This window comes from Carassius carassius, chromosome 36 (assembly GCF_963082965.1).
Source record: "Carassius carassius chromosome 36, fCarCar2.1, whole genome shotgun sequence".
In the NCBI taxonomy this organism is placed as follows: Eukaryota; Metazoa; Chordata; class Actinopteri; order Cypriniformes; family Cyprinidae; genus Carassius; species Carassius carassius.
In genome coordinates, this window is record NC_081790.1 from 29,374,603 (window position 1) to 29,396,122 (window position 21,520).

Here is a 21,520-nt window from a genome sequence, read left to right on the forward strand (position 1 = left end):
AACGCACTTTTGAGATTATAATTTTCCACGTGAAGTGTGCGGCATGTAAACACCCGTACCACAGAAAACAAAGCAGCGAGACTGTTCCGAGTTTTTATTTTTATTACATTTTTTTTTTACTGTTTGCTTCGAGCTGAGAGGAATAAGACATAATTCACCCCAAGAAGATGCGATGAGGATTACCTCAGGATTTGAGCTTTGGGTTTCCTCAGAAAAAAGAATGAAGCGCTTGATCCAGCAGAGATCATTAACATGAGTAAGTCTTATAAACATGAGTAAGTCTTTTTCCAAACTATAATTCCTGACTAAATGTATAATCAAGTGAAACATTATGAAGTTTCATTCACATCATCTAAATGTTCTACTGTACTACTAGTATCAGTGACCATCAAAATAAAGTTAATAATGTAGGGTTAGGTACTGAGGAATATTAATTAACTACATGTGTTTACTATGTGGTTATGGGATTAGAGTTTGACTTAGGGTTCCTTGCATTATGCATAATTTATTGTTATTATAATAGTATGTGTATGTACATGCATAAAAGGACTGTAAAATAAAGTGCTGTATTTTCCTCTTGGCACATTGAATAATTTTGCACCTGCAATTTGTTTACGCAGACAATTATCTCGATTGTTTACAAATCCTGCTAATTGACAGTCAACCGGATGTGACTTATCTTTGTACACGGACATATATAGTTGTGGTTTATTTTCAGAGTTAAAATGCTTTATTTATTGTGGTGATTCCTTTATTTGGTCCACTTCCTCTACACAACTGCAAACAGTTATAGTCTTTCCAGACACTGGAGTCCACCTGGGGCAAAGAATGCGTGCTATCTTCAGACAGTAGCTGTTTTCTTGAATCATTTTGTTCCGCTCTTTTCGCTTCATTGAACTGATGGGGGTCTTTCAGGAGAGAGTTATTTTAGAACCCTCTCCCTTTTTAGACAAAAGCAGCCCTCCTGGGGAAAACTGAGTATGTACAGTATGCACTGATTTATTTACACACAGACACACTCTCTGTCCTACAGATATGCCCTTTTCGAGAGTGCATCAGCAGATTCAGTGCTACTGTGCTTTTTGCCATTGATGAATTGTTATTTTTATATAAGGTGCTATTATAATTGAAGATGATTTATTTGTTGGGCTCTGTTAAAGTATATAATAAAAAATGTATATTTAAATACTTCACCATCCAAGCCTCTTTTGGCAGAAACCTTCCTGGCAACAGTCCACCTGCTGTGAAACATGTTTATGTATGTTGCATTTTGATTTTGATTTAGAAATGGGCTTGAAAAGATGTTCAGTTCTTAGCTTATTATCAGGTATATTGACCGCTTTCTTTGCAATTTAATACTTAAGTACAGTACATTATCACTTAATAATAAAGGACTAACTAATCCAGTTCACAAACAGTTATGAAATTTCCAGTTTAGACAAGTCAATGCAAAAATATGAAGGCTCATCATCTGGGGGTAACTTGGTCCTGCGACAATGGGGATCCACCCATTAAAACTGTCTATGTTCAAATGCATGCAAATTAATGTGCTATACATACATGTGCAGCTATGAGTTATTTATAATCTGTTATTTATAATAATATACTGTTTGATTGTTGTCTGTTTTAGTTTTCATCTCATGCACACATACTGTACACTTATTGACAGCTTCTGTGACCTGCTAATCTTCGACATTATGCAGAGTTTTATCAGAAAAGTGTGTGTGTGTGTGTGTGTGTGTGAGAGAGAGAGAGAGAGAGCCTGTCACCACGAAGCAGATGCAGAGATAACGTTAAAAGCACAATATTATATATACACTAATATCTCCATAACATATAATGACACAAATGTCGTCATATGATGTTTGACTTTTATGTCAGTTATGATTGATTTGTATCTCCTTTTTGTGAGTTTTACTTACTGTCATTTAATGTTTTTTTTCTCCTTTTCGGAGTGTCATTATAAAGTTATTGTTTGTTTTGTTTTGTTGTTGTTGTTTTTTTTTGTTTTGTTTTTTTTGGGGGGGGGGTGCTCACAATAAAATACATTTTTGTTTGTCTATGTAACATGTTGTCAAATGTTAATTATATTAAAGTCTTTTTGGTATTCACACAAAGCATGTAGACTGTTTCTGTATATGCTGCTGCAGTGTATAAAGATTGAAAAAAAAAAGTAATTCCATAATATAGTTTTATTTCATTTTATTTTATTTTTTAATAACTTACTTGCAATGATATTATATTAAGCAATTTACATTGCATAACAAAGCAAAGTTGTCTTTAAAGATACTGTTTTAATTTATAATTATTTCTTCTTTTTAAGGCGGTTTAATTGGTAATTGTATTGAAATTGTAATATAAAAGGTGCTCTAAGTGATGTCACACATGTTTTAGGCCAAAACATTTTTTGCCACATCCAGCAAACATCTCATCCCTATCCGCTAGCTGCTTGTCCCCTGAACACACTGTAAATAAACGGGGTCTCTCTAGACACCACAGGCTCCACAAACAACAAGAAAAACAAACTGGGCTCACCCGCACCACAAAACATAACAAACTGTTCCTGCCAATAACCGACAAGAAAGATTTGGGGGTTGTGCACGGATGAGGAAGATGGAGGGTCTAGCTAGCCTCCATTTTGTTTGACAACAAGAACGTCAACGTGTTTGAACGTCAACAAGAAGTTACGAATCCCGGCATCGCTTAGAGCACCTTTAATTGCTGACAGAATTAGTGCCTGCAGCCATATCACCCTGGAGCCTAAGACCGGTTTCCCACTGAAGCTAAGCAGGGTTGAGCCTGGATGGGAGACCTCCTGAGAAAACTAGGTTGCTGCTGGAAGAGGTGCTAGTGAGGCCAGCAGGGGGCGCTCACCCTGTGGTCTGTGTGGGTCCTAGCGCCCCAGTGTAGTGATGGGGACACTATACTGTCAATAAACACCGTCCTTCGGGTGAGATGATAAACCGAGGTCCTGACTCTCTGTGGTCATTAAAAATCCCAGGATGTCTATCGAAAAGAGTAGAGGTGTGACCTCGGCATCCTGGCTAAATTTGCCCATTGGCCTTTGACCATCATGGCCTCCTAACAATCCCCATATCTGCTGATTGGCTTCATCACTCTGTCTCCTCTCCACCAGTAAGCTGGTGTGTGGTGGGCGTTCTGGCGCACTATGGCTGCCGTCGCATCATCCAGGTGGATGCTGCACACTGGTGGTGGATGAGGAGATGTCCCTGACTATGTAAAGCGCTTTGAGTGCCTAGAAAAGTGCTATATAAAATGTAAGAAATTATTATTATCAATTTTCTCTGGTCTAAAAACAATTCAAATACTGACACAGAAATTATTATATATAACAGTGTCCAGGGACAGAACTGATTACCCTTTTTAAGCAGTTTTAGCTTTAATATCACTTACCTTGGGATACATCCTTGAGATACATCCAGTATGTATAAAGTTTTTTTAAAAAGCTATACATACATTATGTGCATTTTTCGATAGTTCTTTGATAATCATCGGGGTCGTGTCCCAGAACGAATGACTCATGTACTGACATGGAGTAAGTAGATATTGGTCTGGGCAGTTTTCTCTTACAGCCAAACGGCATGAGATTATGCTCATAAACATCAACCATCCAATTACAGCTCCACACACAGCCCACAATGGATTTTTTTCAAGTCTTGCCTGTATGAATAAACTGCACTAGTGTGCCAGAATCCATCCAGTCCCTCCACCCTCCCGATGCCAAAATGCTCAAGGTTGCCCTTTCTAGTCAAAAAGGGTAGAGTGCCACCTATTGGTACACAGTTTGTAACCTGCCCTGTGCCCTCACTCCTCCCTTCCACCTCCACCCGTCTAGTGCCAGATTCATGATTATATACTCACAAGCAGGCACACAACTAACTTTTGTCCCATGCTCAGTTTGTGCTGTTTGGGATGGCGAGCAGTGTGTTTGGTTGAAGAGTTGCAGAAGGCATCATGGTTTGATTCAGAAGCTTCTGCGTTTAAAACACTGCATTACCATAAAAACAGAACATTGTGGTCTGTTTTTCAAGAACCCCTATTGTGGCTTTCGTAATCAACCTAATCAAGTCAGCTACCACATCAGACTCCTCGAATATGATTTAGAGATTTTTCCTTTTTTCTTCTTCTCCTTCTTGTGATGACAACCAGGATAATTATTATTTTTTTTTTTCAAAACAATGCCAAAATTAGCTCAGCCCTGCTCCAACAGCAGACTGTCACATGCCATGTGATTCACTCTGCGTTCTGACGTCGCAAAAGCAGAGAAAATGACTAGAGGGAGAAAGAGAGAGAGAAAGGGGTGAATAAATAGAAAAATCACACATGCAGAATCACGGCAGCCTCAAATGCCAAGTTATCGTTCAATAAACATGTCAGTGGAATCCAGCTCAGACTAGATTCACGCTAGACTACAGCTAAACATACTCATCCATTAGCCTCCAACAATCTGCCATGGTTCAATCACATTGTGAAAGCATGTGTGGGTATTCATGTGGACATATGTGCATCAATGGGAAATTATTGCAAGTGCATTGAAATATTAACCAGACTAGGGCTACATGCACCTCAAGGGGATATTATGTCCCATTCCAGGGATACTTGGAAATATTGCACATTTTTTTGTTGAAAATGCATGTCTTTGTTGCCTGTAAGACTGCAAAATCTCAGGTGTCTCATTAAAGAGAGATTTATTTTTCAGTTCATTTGTCATCCACAGTATCAGCTGTACATTATTATAATAATGGCCCCTTTGATAATATTAATGATCATTTATCCATTAGAATGTGTTTTGTTTGTTTTGATTAAAGGGGCACTCCACCATCAGTGTGCAAATGGTCTGGAATAACCAATCTAGACAAATCTAGGACAGTCTTATGAAAATATTTCACTGTTGAAGGCTTCTCAGTTGATGTGCCATCATGCATATTGATTTTGAAGATGATATGCAGAATCAATTCAATATATGGCTTAGCCAAACTGTGGCCATCAACACTGTGAATGCTCATGGATAAAATTCTTTTCAATCTGCCTTAAGCTTCTTATGACAATCTTCCATTTCTAGGCATCAAAGGAGTAACACACAATGTGATCCCGAGCTGTGAGCAGCCACACAGCCTCATGTGTCCTGCTGACCTATATTGAAGATGCATGACTGAACTGTCGTAGTCAGCACCATATAAATGTCCATACAATGGCCATACACTATCCTTCCACACGTTTTCAAAAACTGCTTTACCCCAGTGTCTCGGACCACAGACAGAAGATACATTGAAAGGAGGGCCAGGTGTCCATACACCGTTAATGTATTTTTTATATATATAAATGTATAGTTTAGTTTGATTTCAATCATTTGTGACCCTGTCTGTGAAATCCAGGCTAAAGTCTTAAAATCTAATTTTGAGATATCAAGCATTAACGTTTATTTTCATTAATTTCACTATGATTTGCTCTGGGTGTGTGTTCATGGTATGTGTGTGTTCACTGCTGTGTGTGTGTGCACTTTGGATGGGTTAAATGCAGTGCACCAGTTCTGAGTATGGGTCACCATACTTGGCTGTATGTCACTTCACTTCACTAATATTACTATGATTTCAATCTTTGACATGGCCTTACTCAGTCAATATTAAAGATATAAAGATTATATTTTCACAGAATGTTCTACATCTTTATGAAGGATGATTTTATGTAGAAAACAGTAACCCCACCCCCCAAATAAAAGATAAATAAAATAAAATAGAAATAAAACCTTAAATGAGAAAACGTGTATTATTTGTAAATGGAACTTGGGGAAAAAATCAATGGAAAGATTAAAAAACAGCCTCCCCTGTAGTTAAAATATAAATTATAATAATATTATGGTTCTGGTTACGATTTATTTTGTATTATTTTTAATTAATTAATTAATTTATTTATTTTTAATGTAATTTTATTATATTTTATTATTTTTCCCCTAAATTAATACATGTAGTTGCCTTTTTATAAATAAATCACTGCTTTCTAATATAAAGTAACTACCCACCTCTATGTCTTTGCATTCTCATTTGATTCATTTTAGATGGAAAGCCATGTTCTAGTTAAAATCCTCTTGAGTTCCAGCTAAAAATATTACTAAGATCACTTAAAAATGACCTTGTTTGATTGGTGTTCTCATTTTAGCTTCACTGTTTTAAACTGCAGAGGAATCTCTCTCTCTCTCTCTCTCTCTCTCTATATATATATATATATATACAACCCGAATTCCGGATTTTAAATTTTAATAAAATGAAAACTAAAGGAATTTCAAATCACATGAGCCAATATTTTATTCACAATAGAACATAGATAACGTAGCAAATGTTTAAACTGAGAAAATTTACACTTTTATCCACTTAATTAGCTCATTTAAAATTTAATGCCTGCTACAGGTCTCAAAAAAGTTGGCACGGGGGCAACAAATGGCTAAAAAAGCAAGCAGTTTTGAAAAGATTTAGCTGGGAGAACATCTAGTGATTAATTAAGTTAATTGATATCAGGTCTGTAACATGATTAGCTATAAAAGCTTTGTCTTAGAGAAGCAGAGTCTCTCAGAAGTAAAGATGGGCAGAGGCTCTCCAATCTGTGAAAGACTGCGTAAGAAAATTGTGGAAAACTTTAAAAACAATGTTCCTCAACGTCAAATTGCAAAGGCTTTGCAAATCTCATCATCTACAGTGCATAACATCATCAAAAGATTCAGAGAAACTGGAGAAATCTCTGTGCGTAAGAGACAAGGCCGGAGACCTTTATTGGATGCCCGTGGTCTTCGGGCTCTCAGACGACACTGCATCACTCATCGGCATGATTGTGTCAATGACATTACTAAATGGGCCCAGGAATACTTTCAGAAACCACTGTCGGTAAAAACAATCCGCCGTGCCATCAGCAGATGCCAACTAAAGCTCTATCATGCAAAAAGGAAGCCATATGTGAACATGGTCCAGAAGCGCCGTCGTGTCCTGTGGGCCAAGGCTCATTTAAAATGGACTATTTCAAAGTGGAATAGTGTTTTATGGTCAGACGAGTCCAAATTTGACATTCTTGTTGGAAATCACGGACGCCGTGTCCTCCGGGCTAAAGAGGAGGGAGACCTTCCAGCATGTTATCAGCGTTCAGTTCAAAAGCCAGCATCTCTGATGGTATGGGGGTGCATAAGTGCATACGGTATGGGCAGCTTGCATGTTTTGGAAGGCTCTGTGAATGCTGAAAGGTATATAAAGGTTTTAGAGCAACATATGCTTCCCTCCAAACAACGTCTATTTCAGGGAAGGCCTTGTTTAGCTTTCTCAGTTTAAACATTTGCTATGTTATCTATGTTCTATTGTGAATAAAATATTGGCTCATGTGATTTGAAAGTCTTTTAGTTTTCATTTTATTAAAATTTAAAAAACGTCCCAACTTTTCCGGAATTCGGGTTGTAATATATATATAATTGAAATCTTCATTTGACAGTTTAATATCCAATGGAAGTGTAGATTTTTGTGATTATTTTTTTTTTTTTTTAATAAAAGGTCAAAAGGATTAACAATGCAGATTACTTTTCACAGCCTCCTTTGACCATATTTACCAAGGGTGCTGATATTTTTGGCCATGACTGTAAGGTATGTACAAAATTATAACACCATTAGCAACAAATGAATCAGGAAATGCAATGGGATCTCCAGACAAGACGATGCAATGCACTGTGTGTGACACAGCCGTGTATAAAGGTGAAAGTATGGCATCATCCATTCAGAATTTTCTGTCTTCGGGGTTGTGTGTACTACAGCCTGCTCTGCAAGCTGTGACAGGGTATCCTTTCACAAACTCATAAAAGATTGGTTTATACTTGAATACTTTCTCCAGAGAATTGATCAGTTAATTCCCTGCTTGTGAGATGGTGGGCTTGTGTTGTGATGTTCTCGATTGATCATCATGTCCATGCTGTGAGAGCTTGAATACAAGGACATATCACGCCACTGTGGCGTTTTTCAATCCCAAACCCAGTGTGAGATTGTGGAAGCTCACTTGTGCCTCAAATCCTCAAATGTATGGGCCATTGCTTCCCTCTAAGGCTTGGAGGATGACAGCAACAACAACAACAACAAAGAATAGATCTGACCTCATGTCCGTCCATCTGAGAGGTTTTATATGTAGACCTGAATAACACATTCTTTCACATACAAATAACCCCTTGTGACAGACTTTTCTGAGGCTTGCCTGCTTTGAGGGGTACGTCTTTTGGTTAAAGGTCCTACTGTCTGATCTGTCACTGTCTCCACTTTCACCAAGTCTACAGATTCTGCACTGGCTCTGCTGAAGGCTACTGGTGTTTGCATACTCAGCTGAAAAAAAGAAAGAAATTAAGTTGGTTTCTAACATGGATGCTTCATTGATTAAGGTAGTCCATTATTACCCAAAAGTTGGTATTTGTTAGCCAACTATGGTCAAGTTCCAACTTGTTATCAACATAGTTCAATGAATCTGTTTCCTGAAAACATACTTTAAACAAACATTCCCAAACAGCATCGCAGACTTACACTATTGGAACTACAGCTCCTGACCTGTGTTTAAAATTACAGGGTCTTGGTACTAAGACATGTGGACTTAATAAACTACTGTATGTCTTTAAGCACAATTACCAAGCTAACATGCAGTATATCCTATATCTTCCATTCCATTCAAATATATATCCATTTCAATCTACTATATATTTTAGCGTGGCCTCAGTAAATGGCATTTTTGTAGAGTGCACATGTGAAGAAATGTGTAAGGGAAGCCTGGAGTATGATGTAAGATGCAACCCACGATGAATAATCAATGATGAATACATCAAAAAAAGCTAAATTACAAAAAATGAAGTAGTCCTCAGCTGCCATGTATGTTACTGCAGCATCTTGGAAATCCCAATCAGTGAATTATAAGTCATTAGTCCACCCCCTGTGTTTGACATCTTTAATCACCATCCTATATTGTTGAACCAACGTTGCTCAAACAAAGACCTTTGTGTTGTGAAGTTCCTGAAAACAGTCTTGACTAGTTAGTAAGTTTCTACAGCAATGCAATGCATATTGGTGGTTAAGCAGTGAGTTACATCATTGTACGAAAAACGCACCCGTTTGACAAAGCTGTTTAGCTGTAAAGCAGTTTATACTTGTGAGGTAATAATCTGACATTTCCTTAAATATGGTCTTTGTACGTATGTGTATTTCTCTTGTTCTCGCCCATCTGCAGACTGGCGAACAGATGTAGTTGTCCACACAGGACTCGCTATGGTAGGTGATCTTGAGGCATCCTGATAGCCTGCCCAAGCCAGCGCAGTTGTCGATTATTAAATGTGGCCTCCATGCTCCATGTTTGTCCTAGAAAATACTTGGGAATGGGGTACATGATCATACCATGCGATCCCAGGGATTTCACTGCAAGCATTTTAAATGAATGCATATATTATATTATCATTTATTATTATTATTATTATTATTATTATTATTATATAAATTGAAATAACATCATATTTTGTAACTTTCGTATTAGTCGTTTTAAATTATCATAATGTGTGCTAAAAAGTTTTAATTTCTCTATATACTGACTCCAAGCTTTTGAATGGTATAGTGTATATTGTTACACTTGGAGTAAGACTGGAGTAATGATGCTGAAAATGTAGCTTTGATAAAAGGAATAACTAAAATTTTCAAATATATTCAATTATAAAACAGTTGTAAAAATAAATATAAAATAGTAAAAATATTTCACAATATTACTGCTTTAGCAAATTATTGGTATTGACTGGTATTGTGTCATGTTGAAATTTAAAAATGAACATCACATAACTAGCATTTCCGAAGTGTATATTGTTTATGTGCTCTGAAAAAATAAACAAAATGATAAACTACATTATTAACACTATTGTGATAGTCACTGATACTAGTAGTACAGTAGAACATTTAGATGATGTGAATGAAACTTCATAATGTTTCACTTGATTATACATTTAGTCAGGAATTATAGTTTGGAAAAAGTCTAACTAGTAAAATTTGTACATGTTATGTGAAAACTAATACAAGTATATAAAAATAAAAAAATAAAATAAAAAAAGACTTATGTTTGTGATCTCTGCTGGATTAAGTGCTTCATTCTTTTTTCTGAGGTAATCCTCAGCACATCTTCTTGGGGTGAATAATGTCTTATTCCTCTCAAAGCGAATGAAACAGTAAAATAAAATAAAAGAACTTGAAGAACAGTCTGGCTGAGTTGTCTTCTGTTGTGTGGCGTATTAAAGCCGCGCGCTTCAGTGAAACATTAGAATCTGAATAGAGCGTTCAGCGCGGGGCGTGGTCACATTAAAAGATAATGAAGAGAGACGTGAAAAACGGACATCGCGTTGTTTTCATATGGATTACTTTATCACAGAATATTTGTTTTCGGCAGCTATAGATATATCTCTCATGTCTCTTCGTTGAGTATTCACTGAGTTACAGTTCATTTTAATGACGTGTTTGTAAATGAAGATTAGCGCAGACAAAGTTATGTTGTTATTATGTGTGGATACAAATAAAAGTAGACCCTTTACAGATTCGATTGATGTATTTCTCTTATCTGTACGATTAAAACTGAAAGTGTAATTTAAGTTCTTTTTGGGGTTATCATGAGAAAATGCCTCTGAATCGACTTTTCATTTTAGGGTTGGAGTACCCCTTTAATACCAGCTTTGAGCACTTCAGTTTGTAGCAACCCTGTTTGTTCTTAATTTGTAGTGAAAACTTTCAAGCTTATTTTTGAAAACAGATAGTGATCATTCCCTTGCCATGTTTTTCTTTCCTATAAGTAATAATGTTTTGTGACAGTCTCTCATTTAATGATGCTGTCCATCTAGTCAGTCTAGCCATGATGAAAAGCACTGAGCGTTGCACTGGCTGTGGTAGATTAGTGCTTGGGGCCGGTGTTCACACAGCAGAAATTGCACTGCACTAAATTAACGCTTCAGCATCTGGACCCAGCCGCTTCGATCACTATGCTCCCTCCCTTCTAGTCGCCTGGCTTCTCAATAGACCCTAAGGACCAGATTTACTAACAGTTTGCACAAACCCTCTTTTTGCTTTACTGAAGACATGCAGTGAAAAATTGTCTATGGAAAGGCATGGACACTGTCTTTTTTGCAGCTGACCTTATTGCATGTGCATTTGGATAATATTTAAATGAATAGCACTACACAATTTACTAAGGTTTGCAGTTGTCAGTTTTTTGGTATTTGCACCATTATTTACTGCCCACAAATAGCATGTTTAACCCTCTTATTAATTTATTTGTAATGTCAGAGGAAGACATTATCCAAACATATCCTTATGGTAGATTGCAGTGATCATTATGGAAATAAGTTGTTGCATCTGTGTTCTTTAAGTTGATCTTTGTTAGTACATCACCTGCAGAACTTTCCACTTTCCCATTAGCACTTTTCTGGAATTGCATTTCTGTGCTAATTTGCCCTATTTCGTAAATCTGGACTTAACTATATTAAAACCTGACCTGACATGTCATCATTCTATCAACACACTAGCAAGTTTTCTATTAAATGGGAATAAATTCTAACAAAAATACTAACAGTTGATGGTGTTACAAAAACGGCATTAATTGTCATGTTTCAATTCTACCTGCATACAACAGACCAAATTAAATTGTTGTTTTGTTTTGCTTCATATCTTTTCATTCTTTACTATAAACCATCCTACTTTTTTTTCGTGACATGATTGCTGCAGTAAAAGCTTCATTTCCTCTCCCTTGCACAATGTTCTCAGGGTATTTATTTATAAAAAAAATTCTATCCTCACCCATATTGAGGAATCTTGTGTTTGATCACTGGCCACATGAGCAATTGTCCCTCCTAGATGCAATGGATGGCGGCTGCAGAGAATCTCTTCTGAAGAGTAGGATAAGGCATGCTGAGTGTTTCTATCCTGGATGTATGGCAAGAGACGACAGATATGAAGCGGATGAGAATATGTGGCCAAATGCTGATCATATATATATTGTAACAGGATCTTTGTGAGTTTTTTTTTTCCTCTTCTGTGCGCTCTTTGTTATTATTATTATTTTACAGCAATTTTGTTTTATTTTTATACATTTGGAACCAAAGGCCAAGCATAGTGGATTTTTCTATTTAACAATGGATTCATGTAATTACTGAAAAATAAACATGTTTATATATGTATTTATTTATTTATGCGCGCGCGTGTGTGTGTGTGTGTGTGTGTGTGTGTGTGTGCGCGCGTTCATTTATCATTTTGCCACAAACATTGCAAACATAGCAAACATAGCAAAGGGACACCCTAATAACTCACTAATTAATGTAGCAAGGGCATTCTAATGATCTCTCATGCTGAAGAAAAGAGTCTTATTTAGCAGCTGGGTCAGAGTCTATAGAGACTTGAGCCTGCCTGGACGAGCATGTGATCGCTGGAGTGACAGCAGTTAGCATCGACACCTCTTGCCTGTGCGTGGGAGGTGACTGTAAATACACAGTAGGAGAAGTTTCCAATAATCATGCTAGGATGTCTGCACAGTAATGACTACCTGCTTATTCTACTGGTCTTGAATGGCTATCCTTGGGTATCTGGCAGAGAAAATGTTTGCAGATGTGTGGGTGTCCTAACAAACGCAACTCAGCTAATGGGCTGAACTGAGCTCATGGATCCAGAGGTAGATAATGGGTTTGGCACATGGGATGCTGGGATTGTTAGTTGGTGAAAGTCGAAACTGAGAGGAAGCAGTCAAAATCTTCAATTATCTGAGGTCTTGACCTTCAGACAAGGTTGTATTGGCAGGAGGCCATGTATTAATCTAGAATGTGTAGGACCTGAAAGAGACTCTTAAACACAAAAGCTTCGAAAACAAATCATTTAATTAGAAGCATTCATAGAATTCAAATAGAAATGAACAAAATGTGTTTTGTTGGTTAGCAGAGGAATTGATGTCTGGGTAATAACAGATTGCTGTCATAGAAATGTAACTGAAAATTTGATCCACACACAGTTATATTTATTCAAATATAATTCCACAAATCTTCTTCTTAAAGACATTCTGTTAATTCAAGACAATTAAAAAGATTTACTTAATTGTTTTGTTTCAAAAATAAAATGAACTCCCCAGGTTAAAAAAAAAAAGGTTTTGGGGTTGGTTGGCATATTATAATAATATTTTGATTTATATTTATGCATTTGGTAAATGCATTCTTCTGAAGCCAAAAACTTTTTTAAAGGTTTTAAAATGTGACCTTTATCAGACATTGGTCTGAACAGCCAGTGCTATTAAACTAACCAGCATCATTGCACCATACTTAAAGAATTTAACATTATACTTATAGTCTATGACATTTGTAGTGGTTTTGCACTTTAAAGGGACAGTTCACCCACAGTGATTTGTGGCATTGTATCATGTTGAATATCAAAGTGTATCTGTTTGTTAATGAGGCATTTGTGGACACATGTTTTTAGATTTAATAATTTTAGATTAATGGATTTTTTTAAAGACAAAATCAAAACAGAAAAAAAAAAAAAAAACGCTTTGGGTAATATGCCTTAAATGGAATAAATCCACAGCTGCACACAACCGAAATACCTTGAATTTCTTTGCCAAAACAGCAAGGGAAGAAGGATTTTATAACACAAGCACAGCAGTTATTGTAGATCTAGATTATCTCTTATCTCTGCATAACTGTCTAAAGTGAAGGATAAAATGGACATAATAAAGAATTGCTCTTTTTGACTATGCCAAATGGTTTAAGATTTAACACTGATAGCAAACACTTTGCTGATATAATCTGGAGGAGCATTACATTATTTATCTATCTAGGAATAGCCATAGATCAAAGGGAGCCCCTGCCTCTGATGCTCCTTATTTTCCCTCTACATAACGTTTGCATATTCCTGAGCGATGATTGAAGGTGCCTTGAGTTCGCTGGACAGAAGCTATGCTAATGTAGATGAAAATGCCCTTGGGTTATTTGTGTAAGTGTGACACAAGGACACATTTAGCTCAAGTGTGTGAGTGCGATTTGTATGTGTTGAGAAGGAAATGAGAAATTCTACACGAAAATAATGTTAACTTCACATTACCATGGAAACACAGTGGTGCCGAGCTGGTTCCATCTGCTCAAATAACTTTCTGTAAAACTTCTAGCGGCTGTCAGCACCTGTTATCTTTCCATGAACCTATGCGAGTAGAGCCACAGGGAAAATGAGGTATGGTCAAATGTTTATTAGTGTAGTGCTCTTGTTTAATTAATTTAAGCATTAGTGCATGTATCATGGAATGTGGAATGCTTATTATGCAAAATCCGTGTCTTGACACAGCCTCCAGTCGTTTGCTATAATGCTGATGATGCTAATAACCTAGATAAATAATCCCGTGGCTGATTCTCAATTGGCAGAAGAAATTTAAATTAATTAAATAAAATACTTATATTTGTGACACCCAAGAAGCAACACATTTTCGACACCATAATAGGGCAAATAATTAAATGTTCTCATTCCATCTTCTCCTGTTTTGACTGTATTCTTCATATCCAACCATGGTTTCTTTCATTTGTGGGAATACACTCCAATCCATCAATTAAAGGTGTCATATGATGTTTTTTTAAAGATCATTATTTCGTGTATTTGGTGTAACAGAATATGTTGACATGATTTAATGTTCAAAAACACAATATTTTTCAAATACTGTTCATTATTGTAGGTCCTGTGCCTCGCCTTTCTCAAACATGTGTTTTCTACAAAGTCCCTCCTTCTGAAAAGCACAGTCTGCTCTGATTGGCCAGCTGACCCAGTGCATTGTGATTGGCTGATCACCACAAGCACTCATAGAAAATGTAACACCCCTTTCCATAATCGCAACCTTTTTCTTTTAAAATAAATGTAAAGATAGTTAATAATGTCCTTAGTTTTACCATCAGTTCAAGCCTGAAAGAGTAACAGACACAGTATGAAGCTCGTATGTGTTTGCAGTACACGGACACAGATGGTTAAGACAGCTGTGCATTTGAACAGTTAATAGGAAATAAACTAATAATAAAACATACTTCCAGTTGCTGATTCAGAAGAGCCAGATTGTCATAGCAAAATCAGAATCACCTCCTCTCCTAGGTTCACGAAACGGTCATCCATTAAATGCATTGCTGTTCTGTCATAAGTAATCTTAAAGATTCCTAAATGCATCTACTTTCAGAAAATAAAAGTAAATAAAGTGGCCAAATAAAGTGTTTTTGCTTTCCCGTAGATACACACAGCATCTCCCTGACATGACTGCTTCAACACTAACTGTGTTACTGAAACCACGCCTTTTTTCTTTGTATGAACATTTGGGCAACATTACGCAAATATTTCCACATTGTTATGTAGACATGTGGGGGCTTGTTAGAACGAGCCGCTTTAGGGGGCCGTGGCAGAGTCTTAACTTTGATAAAGAATATCTCTTTAGATTTGAGACTTTTCCAAATTTACAGATCTTCTTCATAAACCAAGAGCTTGTAATACTCCAAAGGGAAAGGAAAAATGTAAATTGCATCACATGACCCCTTTAATGTCTTGTGAAGTAAAATGCAGTTTTTGTTAATAACGCTTCATCCAGTGAGAAAGTCCATCTCCTGTTTTCCTCTCATATCAAAATCCACCCACATGTTTGTTTAGAGCTGTTTTGGTTTGTATTTTAGACTTGTATGTTGGCCTGAAGCAACGGTTTGAAGTTTAAAATGTCTTAATAATGAATGCTTAATGTTTCTTACAAACACCGGTTTTGGCTTCTCAAGATGTTAACTGATGGACTAGAGTGGTTTGGATTACTTGTGGATTATTGTGATGTTTTTATTGGCAGTTCGGACTTTCATTCTGACGGCACCCATTCACTGCAGTGCATCCATTGCTCAGACAGTAATGAAATGACACATTTCTCCAAATCTGATGAGGAAACAAACTCATCTTAATCTTGGGTGAGGGTGAGCACATTTTCAGAAAATGTTAATGTTTTGGGTGAACTACTCCTAAAAAGTTTTAATAGTTTTAGGCCCTATTATATACCTGTGAAAAGTGCTTATGATGCTATCATCTTACAGTAGAGTTTGGTCAATTAGTGATTATAGGTTTAGGAAATTATGCTCTAACGCTTTAACAGTCTCTTTGGATGATGACTTTAGGCTCCTTACAAATAATGCAGTATGAATAAGCCTTAGTCTTACCTCCTAAACTCTTGACCTTCATCAGTTTCCTCACTCTGAAGATTTACCATCGTTGCAGAGGAGGCTTAAACATGATTACAGATTGCAGTAGTAATTACTGTCTTTAAAGCATATTTTCCACTAGAAAGCAGGAATATTTATTTTCTCTTTCCTCCATTGTGTTCTTATATTAATGCTATTTTGTATTATTTTTCTATTATTATTATCTTCACCAATGGTATCTCTTTGTATTTATAAATCAGTAATATGAATCTAAAAATGACTTGTGACATAATGCAAAAATATCCAATAAATTAAACAAGCTCAAGTGTAGCTTTAAATATATTTCTATAATCCATGACTCTTTTATTGAGTCAAAACAATTTAATGTTTAAACCGACCAGCTATGTAAACAGTTTTGACCATAACTTGCACCAAATTGAGCCAAGCTCTAATCTCTGACAGGCTGGTACTTAATGCACACTAGGGGGCATTTCACCCTGTGCCATTTAAGTGTGGAGAAAATGCAATGAGAAATTTAGAAAAGGAAATGCCTCACCAGAAGAAAATGCAATCATTCTATGTTCCCATGTTGAACTGATTATATTTGGGATGAGCAATGTCGGGTGCTTTCAACTTAAAGAAAATAGTGGAACAAGGTGATAAAAGAGAAGGGAACAAGAAAGAGATAAATAATACATAAATATATAAAAATCAATTTTTGAGCTGATTGCAATGCTTTGCCGAGAAGGCAAAATATGTGCCAATGGAAGCAGTTCACTAATTTAATGTGAAACATTAATATATATTTTGTTAAAATCCTAATTTATGAAAGGACACGACGAACATATGTTTCCTTCTTTGTTATCTACTGCATGATAGCTGTCTTTAAGCCTGACCTGACAGTGGCCGGCCCTCAGACTAGACTGAAATAGCTCTCAAATTGTCTGTCTCTTGTACAAGCTTGGCTTTGCAGTGCAATGGCGTGTGTAGAGGTACTCTCCGAGCCGCTGGAGGTTGATGAGACAGGCCCATGCTGAGATGAGCCAGTCTAGTGTGACAGCTCGCTGTAGACCCTGTCATCCTCTGAACCAACAGAAAGCGACAGTCATACGGTCGGGGACAGCGTATACAGTACTCAGTGTTCAGGACCACGGAGAGCTCCACACCAGCATTATCTTTGAAGTAGAGATTGCAAAATATTTCAGCACTGAAATTCCTCACATTTTCCACCATTTCTTTAGAGAATATCCATAATAATGGTTATAGGGTTTCATCACAATTATAGAATCACTTTCAGTGCCAAATATTTTTTTATAATTTTAATATTTGTAAAATTGCTGAATCCTTAGCTATCTTCAAGAAACGGCTAAAAACACATCTCTTCCATTTTTATTTGACCCTTTAACTCTAGCACTCTCTATTTTAATTATATTTTATCTATGTTTTTATTTATTTTTTAAATACTTGACCATCTATCACTTGCACTCTATATTCATTTTCTAACTGATTGTTTTTTATTTCTCTAAAAATACTAACTAATTTATTTTCTATTAGATAACTATTAATTTTAAAATACTAACTAACTAATTTTCTATTCTATCTTCTTATTTTCTTTGTGTTTGTGTGTGTATATATTCAATTCAATTCAAGTTTATTTGTATAGCAATTTTTACGATACAAATCATTACAAAGCATCTTTATAGAAAATTAAGTTTCTACAATATTTAGTATATATTTATGGATTTGTGTTTTATATATATATATATATATATATATATATGTGTGTGAGTGTGTGTGTGTGTGTGTGTGTGTGTGTGTGTGTGTGTGTGTGTAAAATAATAATAATAATAATAATAACAATAATAATAATAATAATAATGATAATAATAAAACCTTGCTACATGTACTGGGTTGGGTAACTCTGAGACTTGTCATAGCACTTGCATTTTATTGCTCTCTTTTTTTTCTTTTTTTTTTGATTGCTTTCATTGTCCACATTTGTAAGATGGTTTTGGATAAAAGTGTCTTCTGAATGACAAAATATAAATGTAAATATGTACAGTCACACCAAAATTTATTCAGACACCTCCAACATTTCTCACATTATCACAGTTTATTTCCTATAGTTTAGAAAATGATAATTTTAACATTTACATTTAATCGTTTAGCAGACGCTTTTATCCAAAGCGACTTACAAACGAGAACAACAAAAGCAATCAGACCAACGAAAGGACAACAACAGTATACAAGTGCCATGACAAGTCTCAGTTAGTCTAGTACAGAACACGTAGATTTTTATTTTTTTTTCCAAGAATAGAATAGAATAGAAATGAAAGAAAAGTGCTAGTATTAATTGGTTAAGTGCTGACAAAAAAGATGTGTCTTTAGATGTCTCTTGAAAATGAGTAAAGACTCAGCTGTACGAATTGAGATTGGGAGGTCATTCCACCAGCTGGGCACAGTCCAGGAAAAGGTCCGTGAGAGTGATTTTGGTACCACAAGGCGTCGCTCACTTGTAGAATGCAAACTTCTGGAGGACACATAAGATTGAACCAGTGAGTTTAGGTATATTGGTGCAGCCTCAGTGGTCATCTTGTAGGCAAGCATCAGTATCTTGAATTTGATGTGAGCGGCTACTGGTAGCCAGTGTAACCTGATGAGGAGAGGAGTAACAAGCTTTTTTTTTGGCTCATTGAAGACAACCCTCGCTGCTGCATTCTGAATCAGTTGCAGAGGCTTGACAGTACATGCAGGAAGAGCCAGGAGAGCGCTACAATAGTCCAGTCAGAGGACAAGAGCTTGGATAAGAAGTTGGGTGGCTTGCTCTGACAGGAAGGGTCTAATCGGATCCATCACAACTCCTAGGTTTCTGGCTGTCCTGGAAGGAGTTATGGTTGATGAACACAGCTGTATAGAGTAGTTGTGATGAAATGTAGGGTTAGCTGGAATCACCAGGAGTTCTGTCTTAGTAAGGTTGAGCTGAAGGTGATGGTCATTCATCCAGCTAGAAATGTCACACAGACAGGCTGAAATGCGAGCAGCTACCGTCAGGTCATCTGGTTGGAATGAGAAGTAGAGTTGGGTGTCATCAGCATAGCAGTGATAGGAAAAGCCATGCTTCTGAATGACAGATCCTAATGATGTCATGTAGATGGAGAAGAGAAGTGGTCCAAGTACTGAGCCTTGAGGAACCCCAGTAGCAAGAAGTTGTGACTTAGAAACTTCACCCCTCCAAGACACCCTGAAGGATCTATCGGAGAGGAAGGACTTAACCCACAGAAGTGCGGTTCCAGAGATGCCCATCTTTCTGAGGCTGGACAGGAGAATCTGGTGATTAATGGTGTCAAAAGCAGCAGAAAGGTCCAGCAAGATGAGTACTGAGGATTTGGAAGCTGCTCTTGCCAGTCTCAGGGCTTCAGTAACCGAGAGCAGGGCAGTCTCAGTTGAGTGGCCACTTTTAAAGCCAGACTGGTTGCTGTCCAGGAGGTTGTTCTGTACAAGAAACATAGAGGGTTGAACACAACTCGCTCAAGTGTCTTTGCAATGAATGGAAAAAGGGATACCGGCCTGTGATTTTCTTAAAGTGCTGGATTTAGAGATGGTTTCTTAAGCAGTGGGCTTACCTCAGCCTGCTTAAATGCTGATGGAAACGTACCAGTGTGAAGAATGGTGTTGATAAAGTGAGTAAGTGAAGTTATGACTGAAGAAGAAATGACCTGAAGGAGGTGAGTGGGGATAGGATCAAGTGGATAAGTAGTAGGATGATTGGACAGGATAAGTTTGGAAACATCCATCTCTGAGAGTGAAGAGAGAGTGTGTATTAGTGTCATTATGAAGTTTACATTTAGCAGACACTTTTATCCAAAGTGACTTACAGTCCATTCAGGCTAGCATTTTTTACCTAACACATGTTCTATTTACAGCACCCACTAGTAAAATAATAATAATAATAATTATTATATATATATATGGTTTGACTCTGTCATATAGGGGCTGTCAGCCTTTCAATTTAATTTCATTGTCCATATCTCTTGTTTAGAAGGTTTGAAATACAATGATGCAATAAAGATTCTATATTTTTTTTCTTTCTCGGTTTCATCTCTGAATGAATTCCATGTGTTTGTGTCCTTACTGATGACATTCACACCTGGTTCAGCAGGCAAATCTTATGAGCACTTGTTGATGCTTTCCTACCCATCATGTGATTAACCGTGCACCTGTATCTCGTGCTTCGGAAACCTGGAAGCCTGGTTGCCGCTTCTCCCAAAATAGTGACAGATCTGGCAGTATTGAACGGTTGAAGCACATAGGTGTTGATTATGTCACCAGTTTCTTCCAGCAAATCTGAGATTCGTCCTTCTCTGCCTATTTCAAGTGTGGGCTGACAGTTTCTGTCATAACCTCAGGCCAATGCTTGTGACACACTCATAACTCAGAATTTCAGAATCTGAAATGTACTTTTCTATTGAACAAGCTGAAACATCTTGAGGCTTTGTCATACAGTGCTATCTCTAAGAAAGTTTACTTTCGGCTATATTTCCAGTTGTTAAGTTTACCTATGTACACAAACACTGAAAACTCTTTCATGCATGCTAAAGAATGCTAAATGTTAAGGAAAGAAAGCAAGAGGCAAAACAGATGGCCTGAGAAGTATAAATGTGTGCAGCGGTTTACTAAATCCCGAGCTTGTAATCACTGTTACATAAACTGCTCACTGTCTGCTCCCCCGTAGATGCACAGCCTGACAACTAACCAACTAACAGTTAGCATCACCAATGCTCACTATCAAAAGATGAAGACAGTTGGCGTATTTTCTTGGCATTCTATGCACAAAGCATTTCACAGCCTTCTTTGTGTCAAAGGACAAATTTTTCCGGTGTTGGTAGGAAAAGTAAAAAGTTAAAAATAAGTTAAAATATGCATAAAAGTGTTGCTATTTATCAGATGCACAAAATGTACAGGGATGCATTAGAGCAGAATGCATTAGAATGCATGCATTGCTTTGCATATGTGAGACTTTAATTATAAGTTTTTCAAAGCATTGGCTTTGACAGTGTAACAGTTAAGAGGAAGAGTAAATGAGCAAGACTGTAACACAGTCAAAGATCAGGTACAATGATTTCTCTAACTCAAGAATAGTAAACACAGAGTGAAAACATTGATTTATATCTCAACATATCGAAACAAAGGTTATTCTGAGCGATATCGAGTACAAATAGTTGCAAAAAGTCAAAATACTAAAAAACTAAAACAGTTTTGAAGCAAAGATGTGACTACATTTTATGAACATTCCAAGAAATA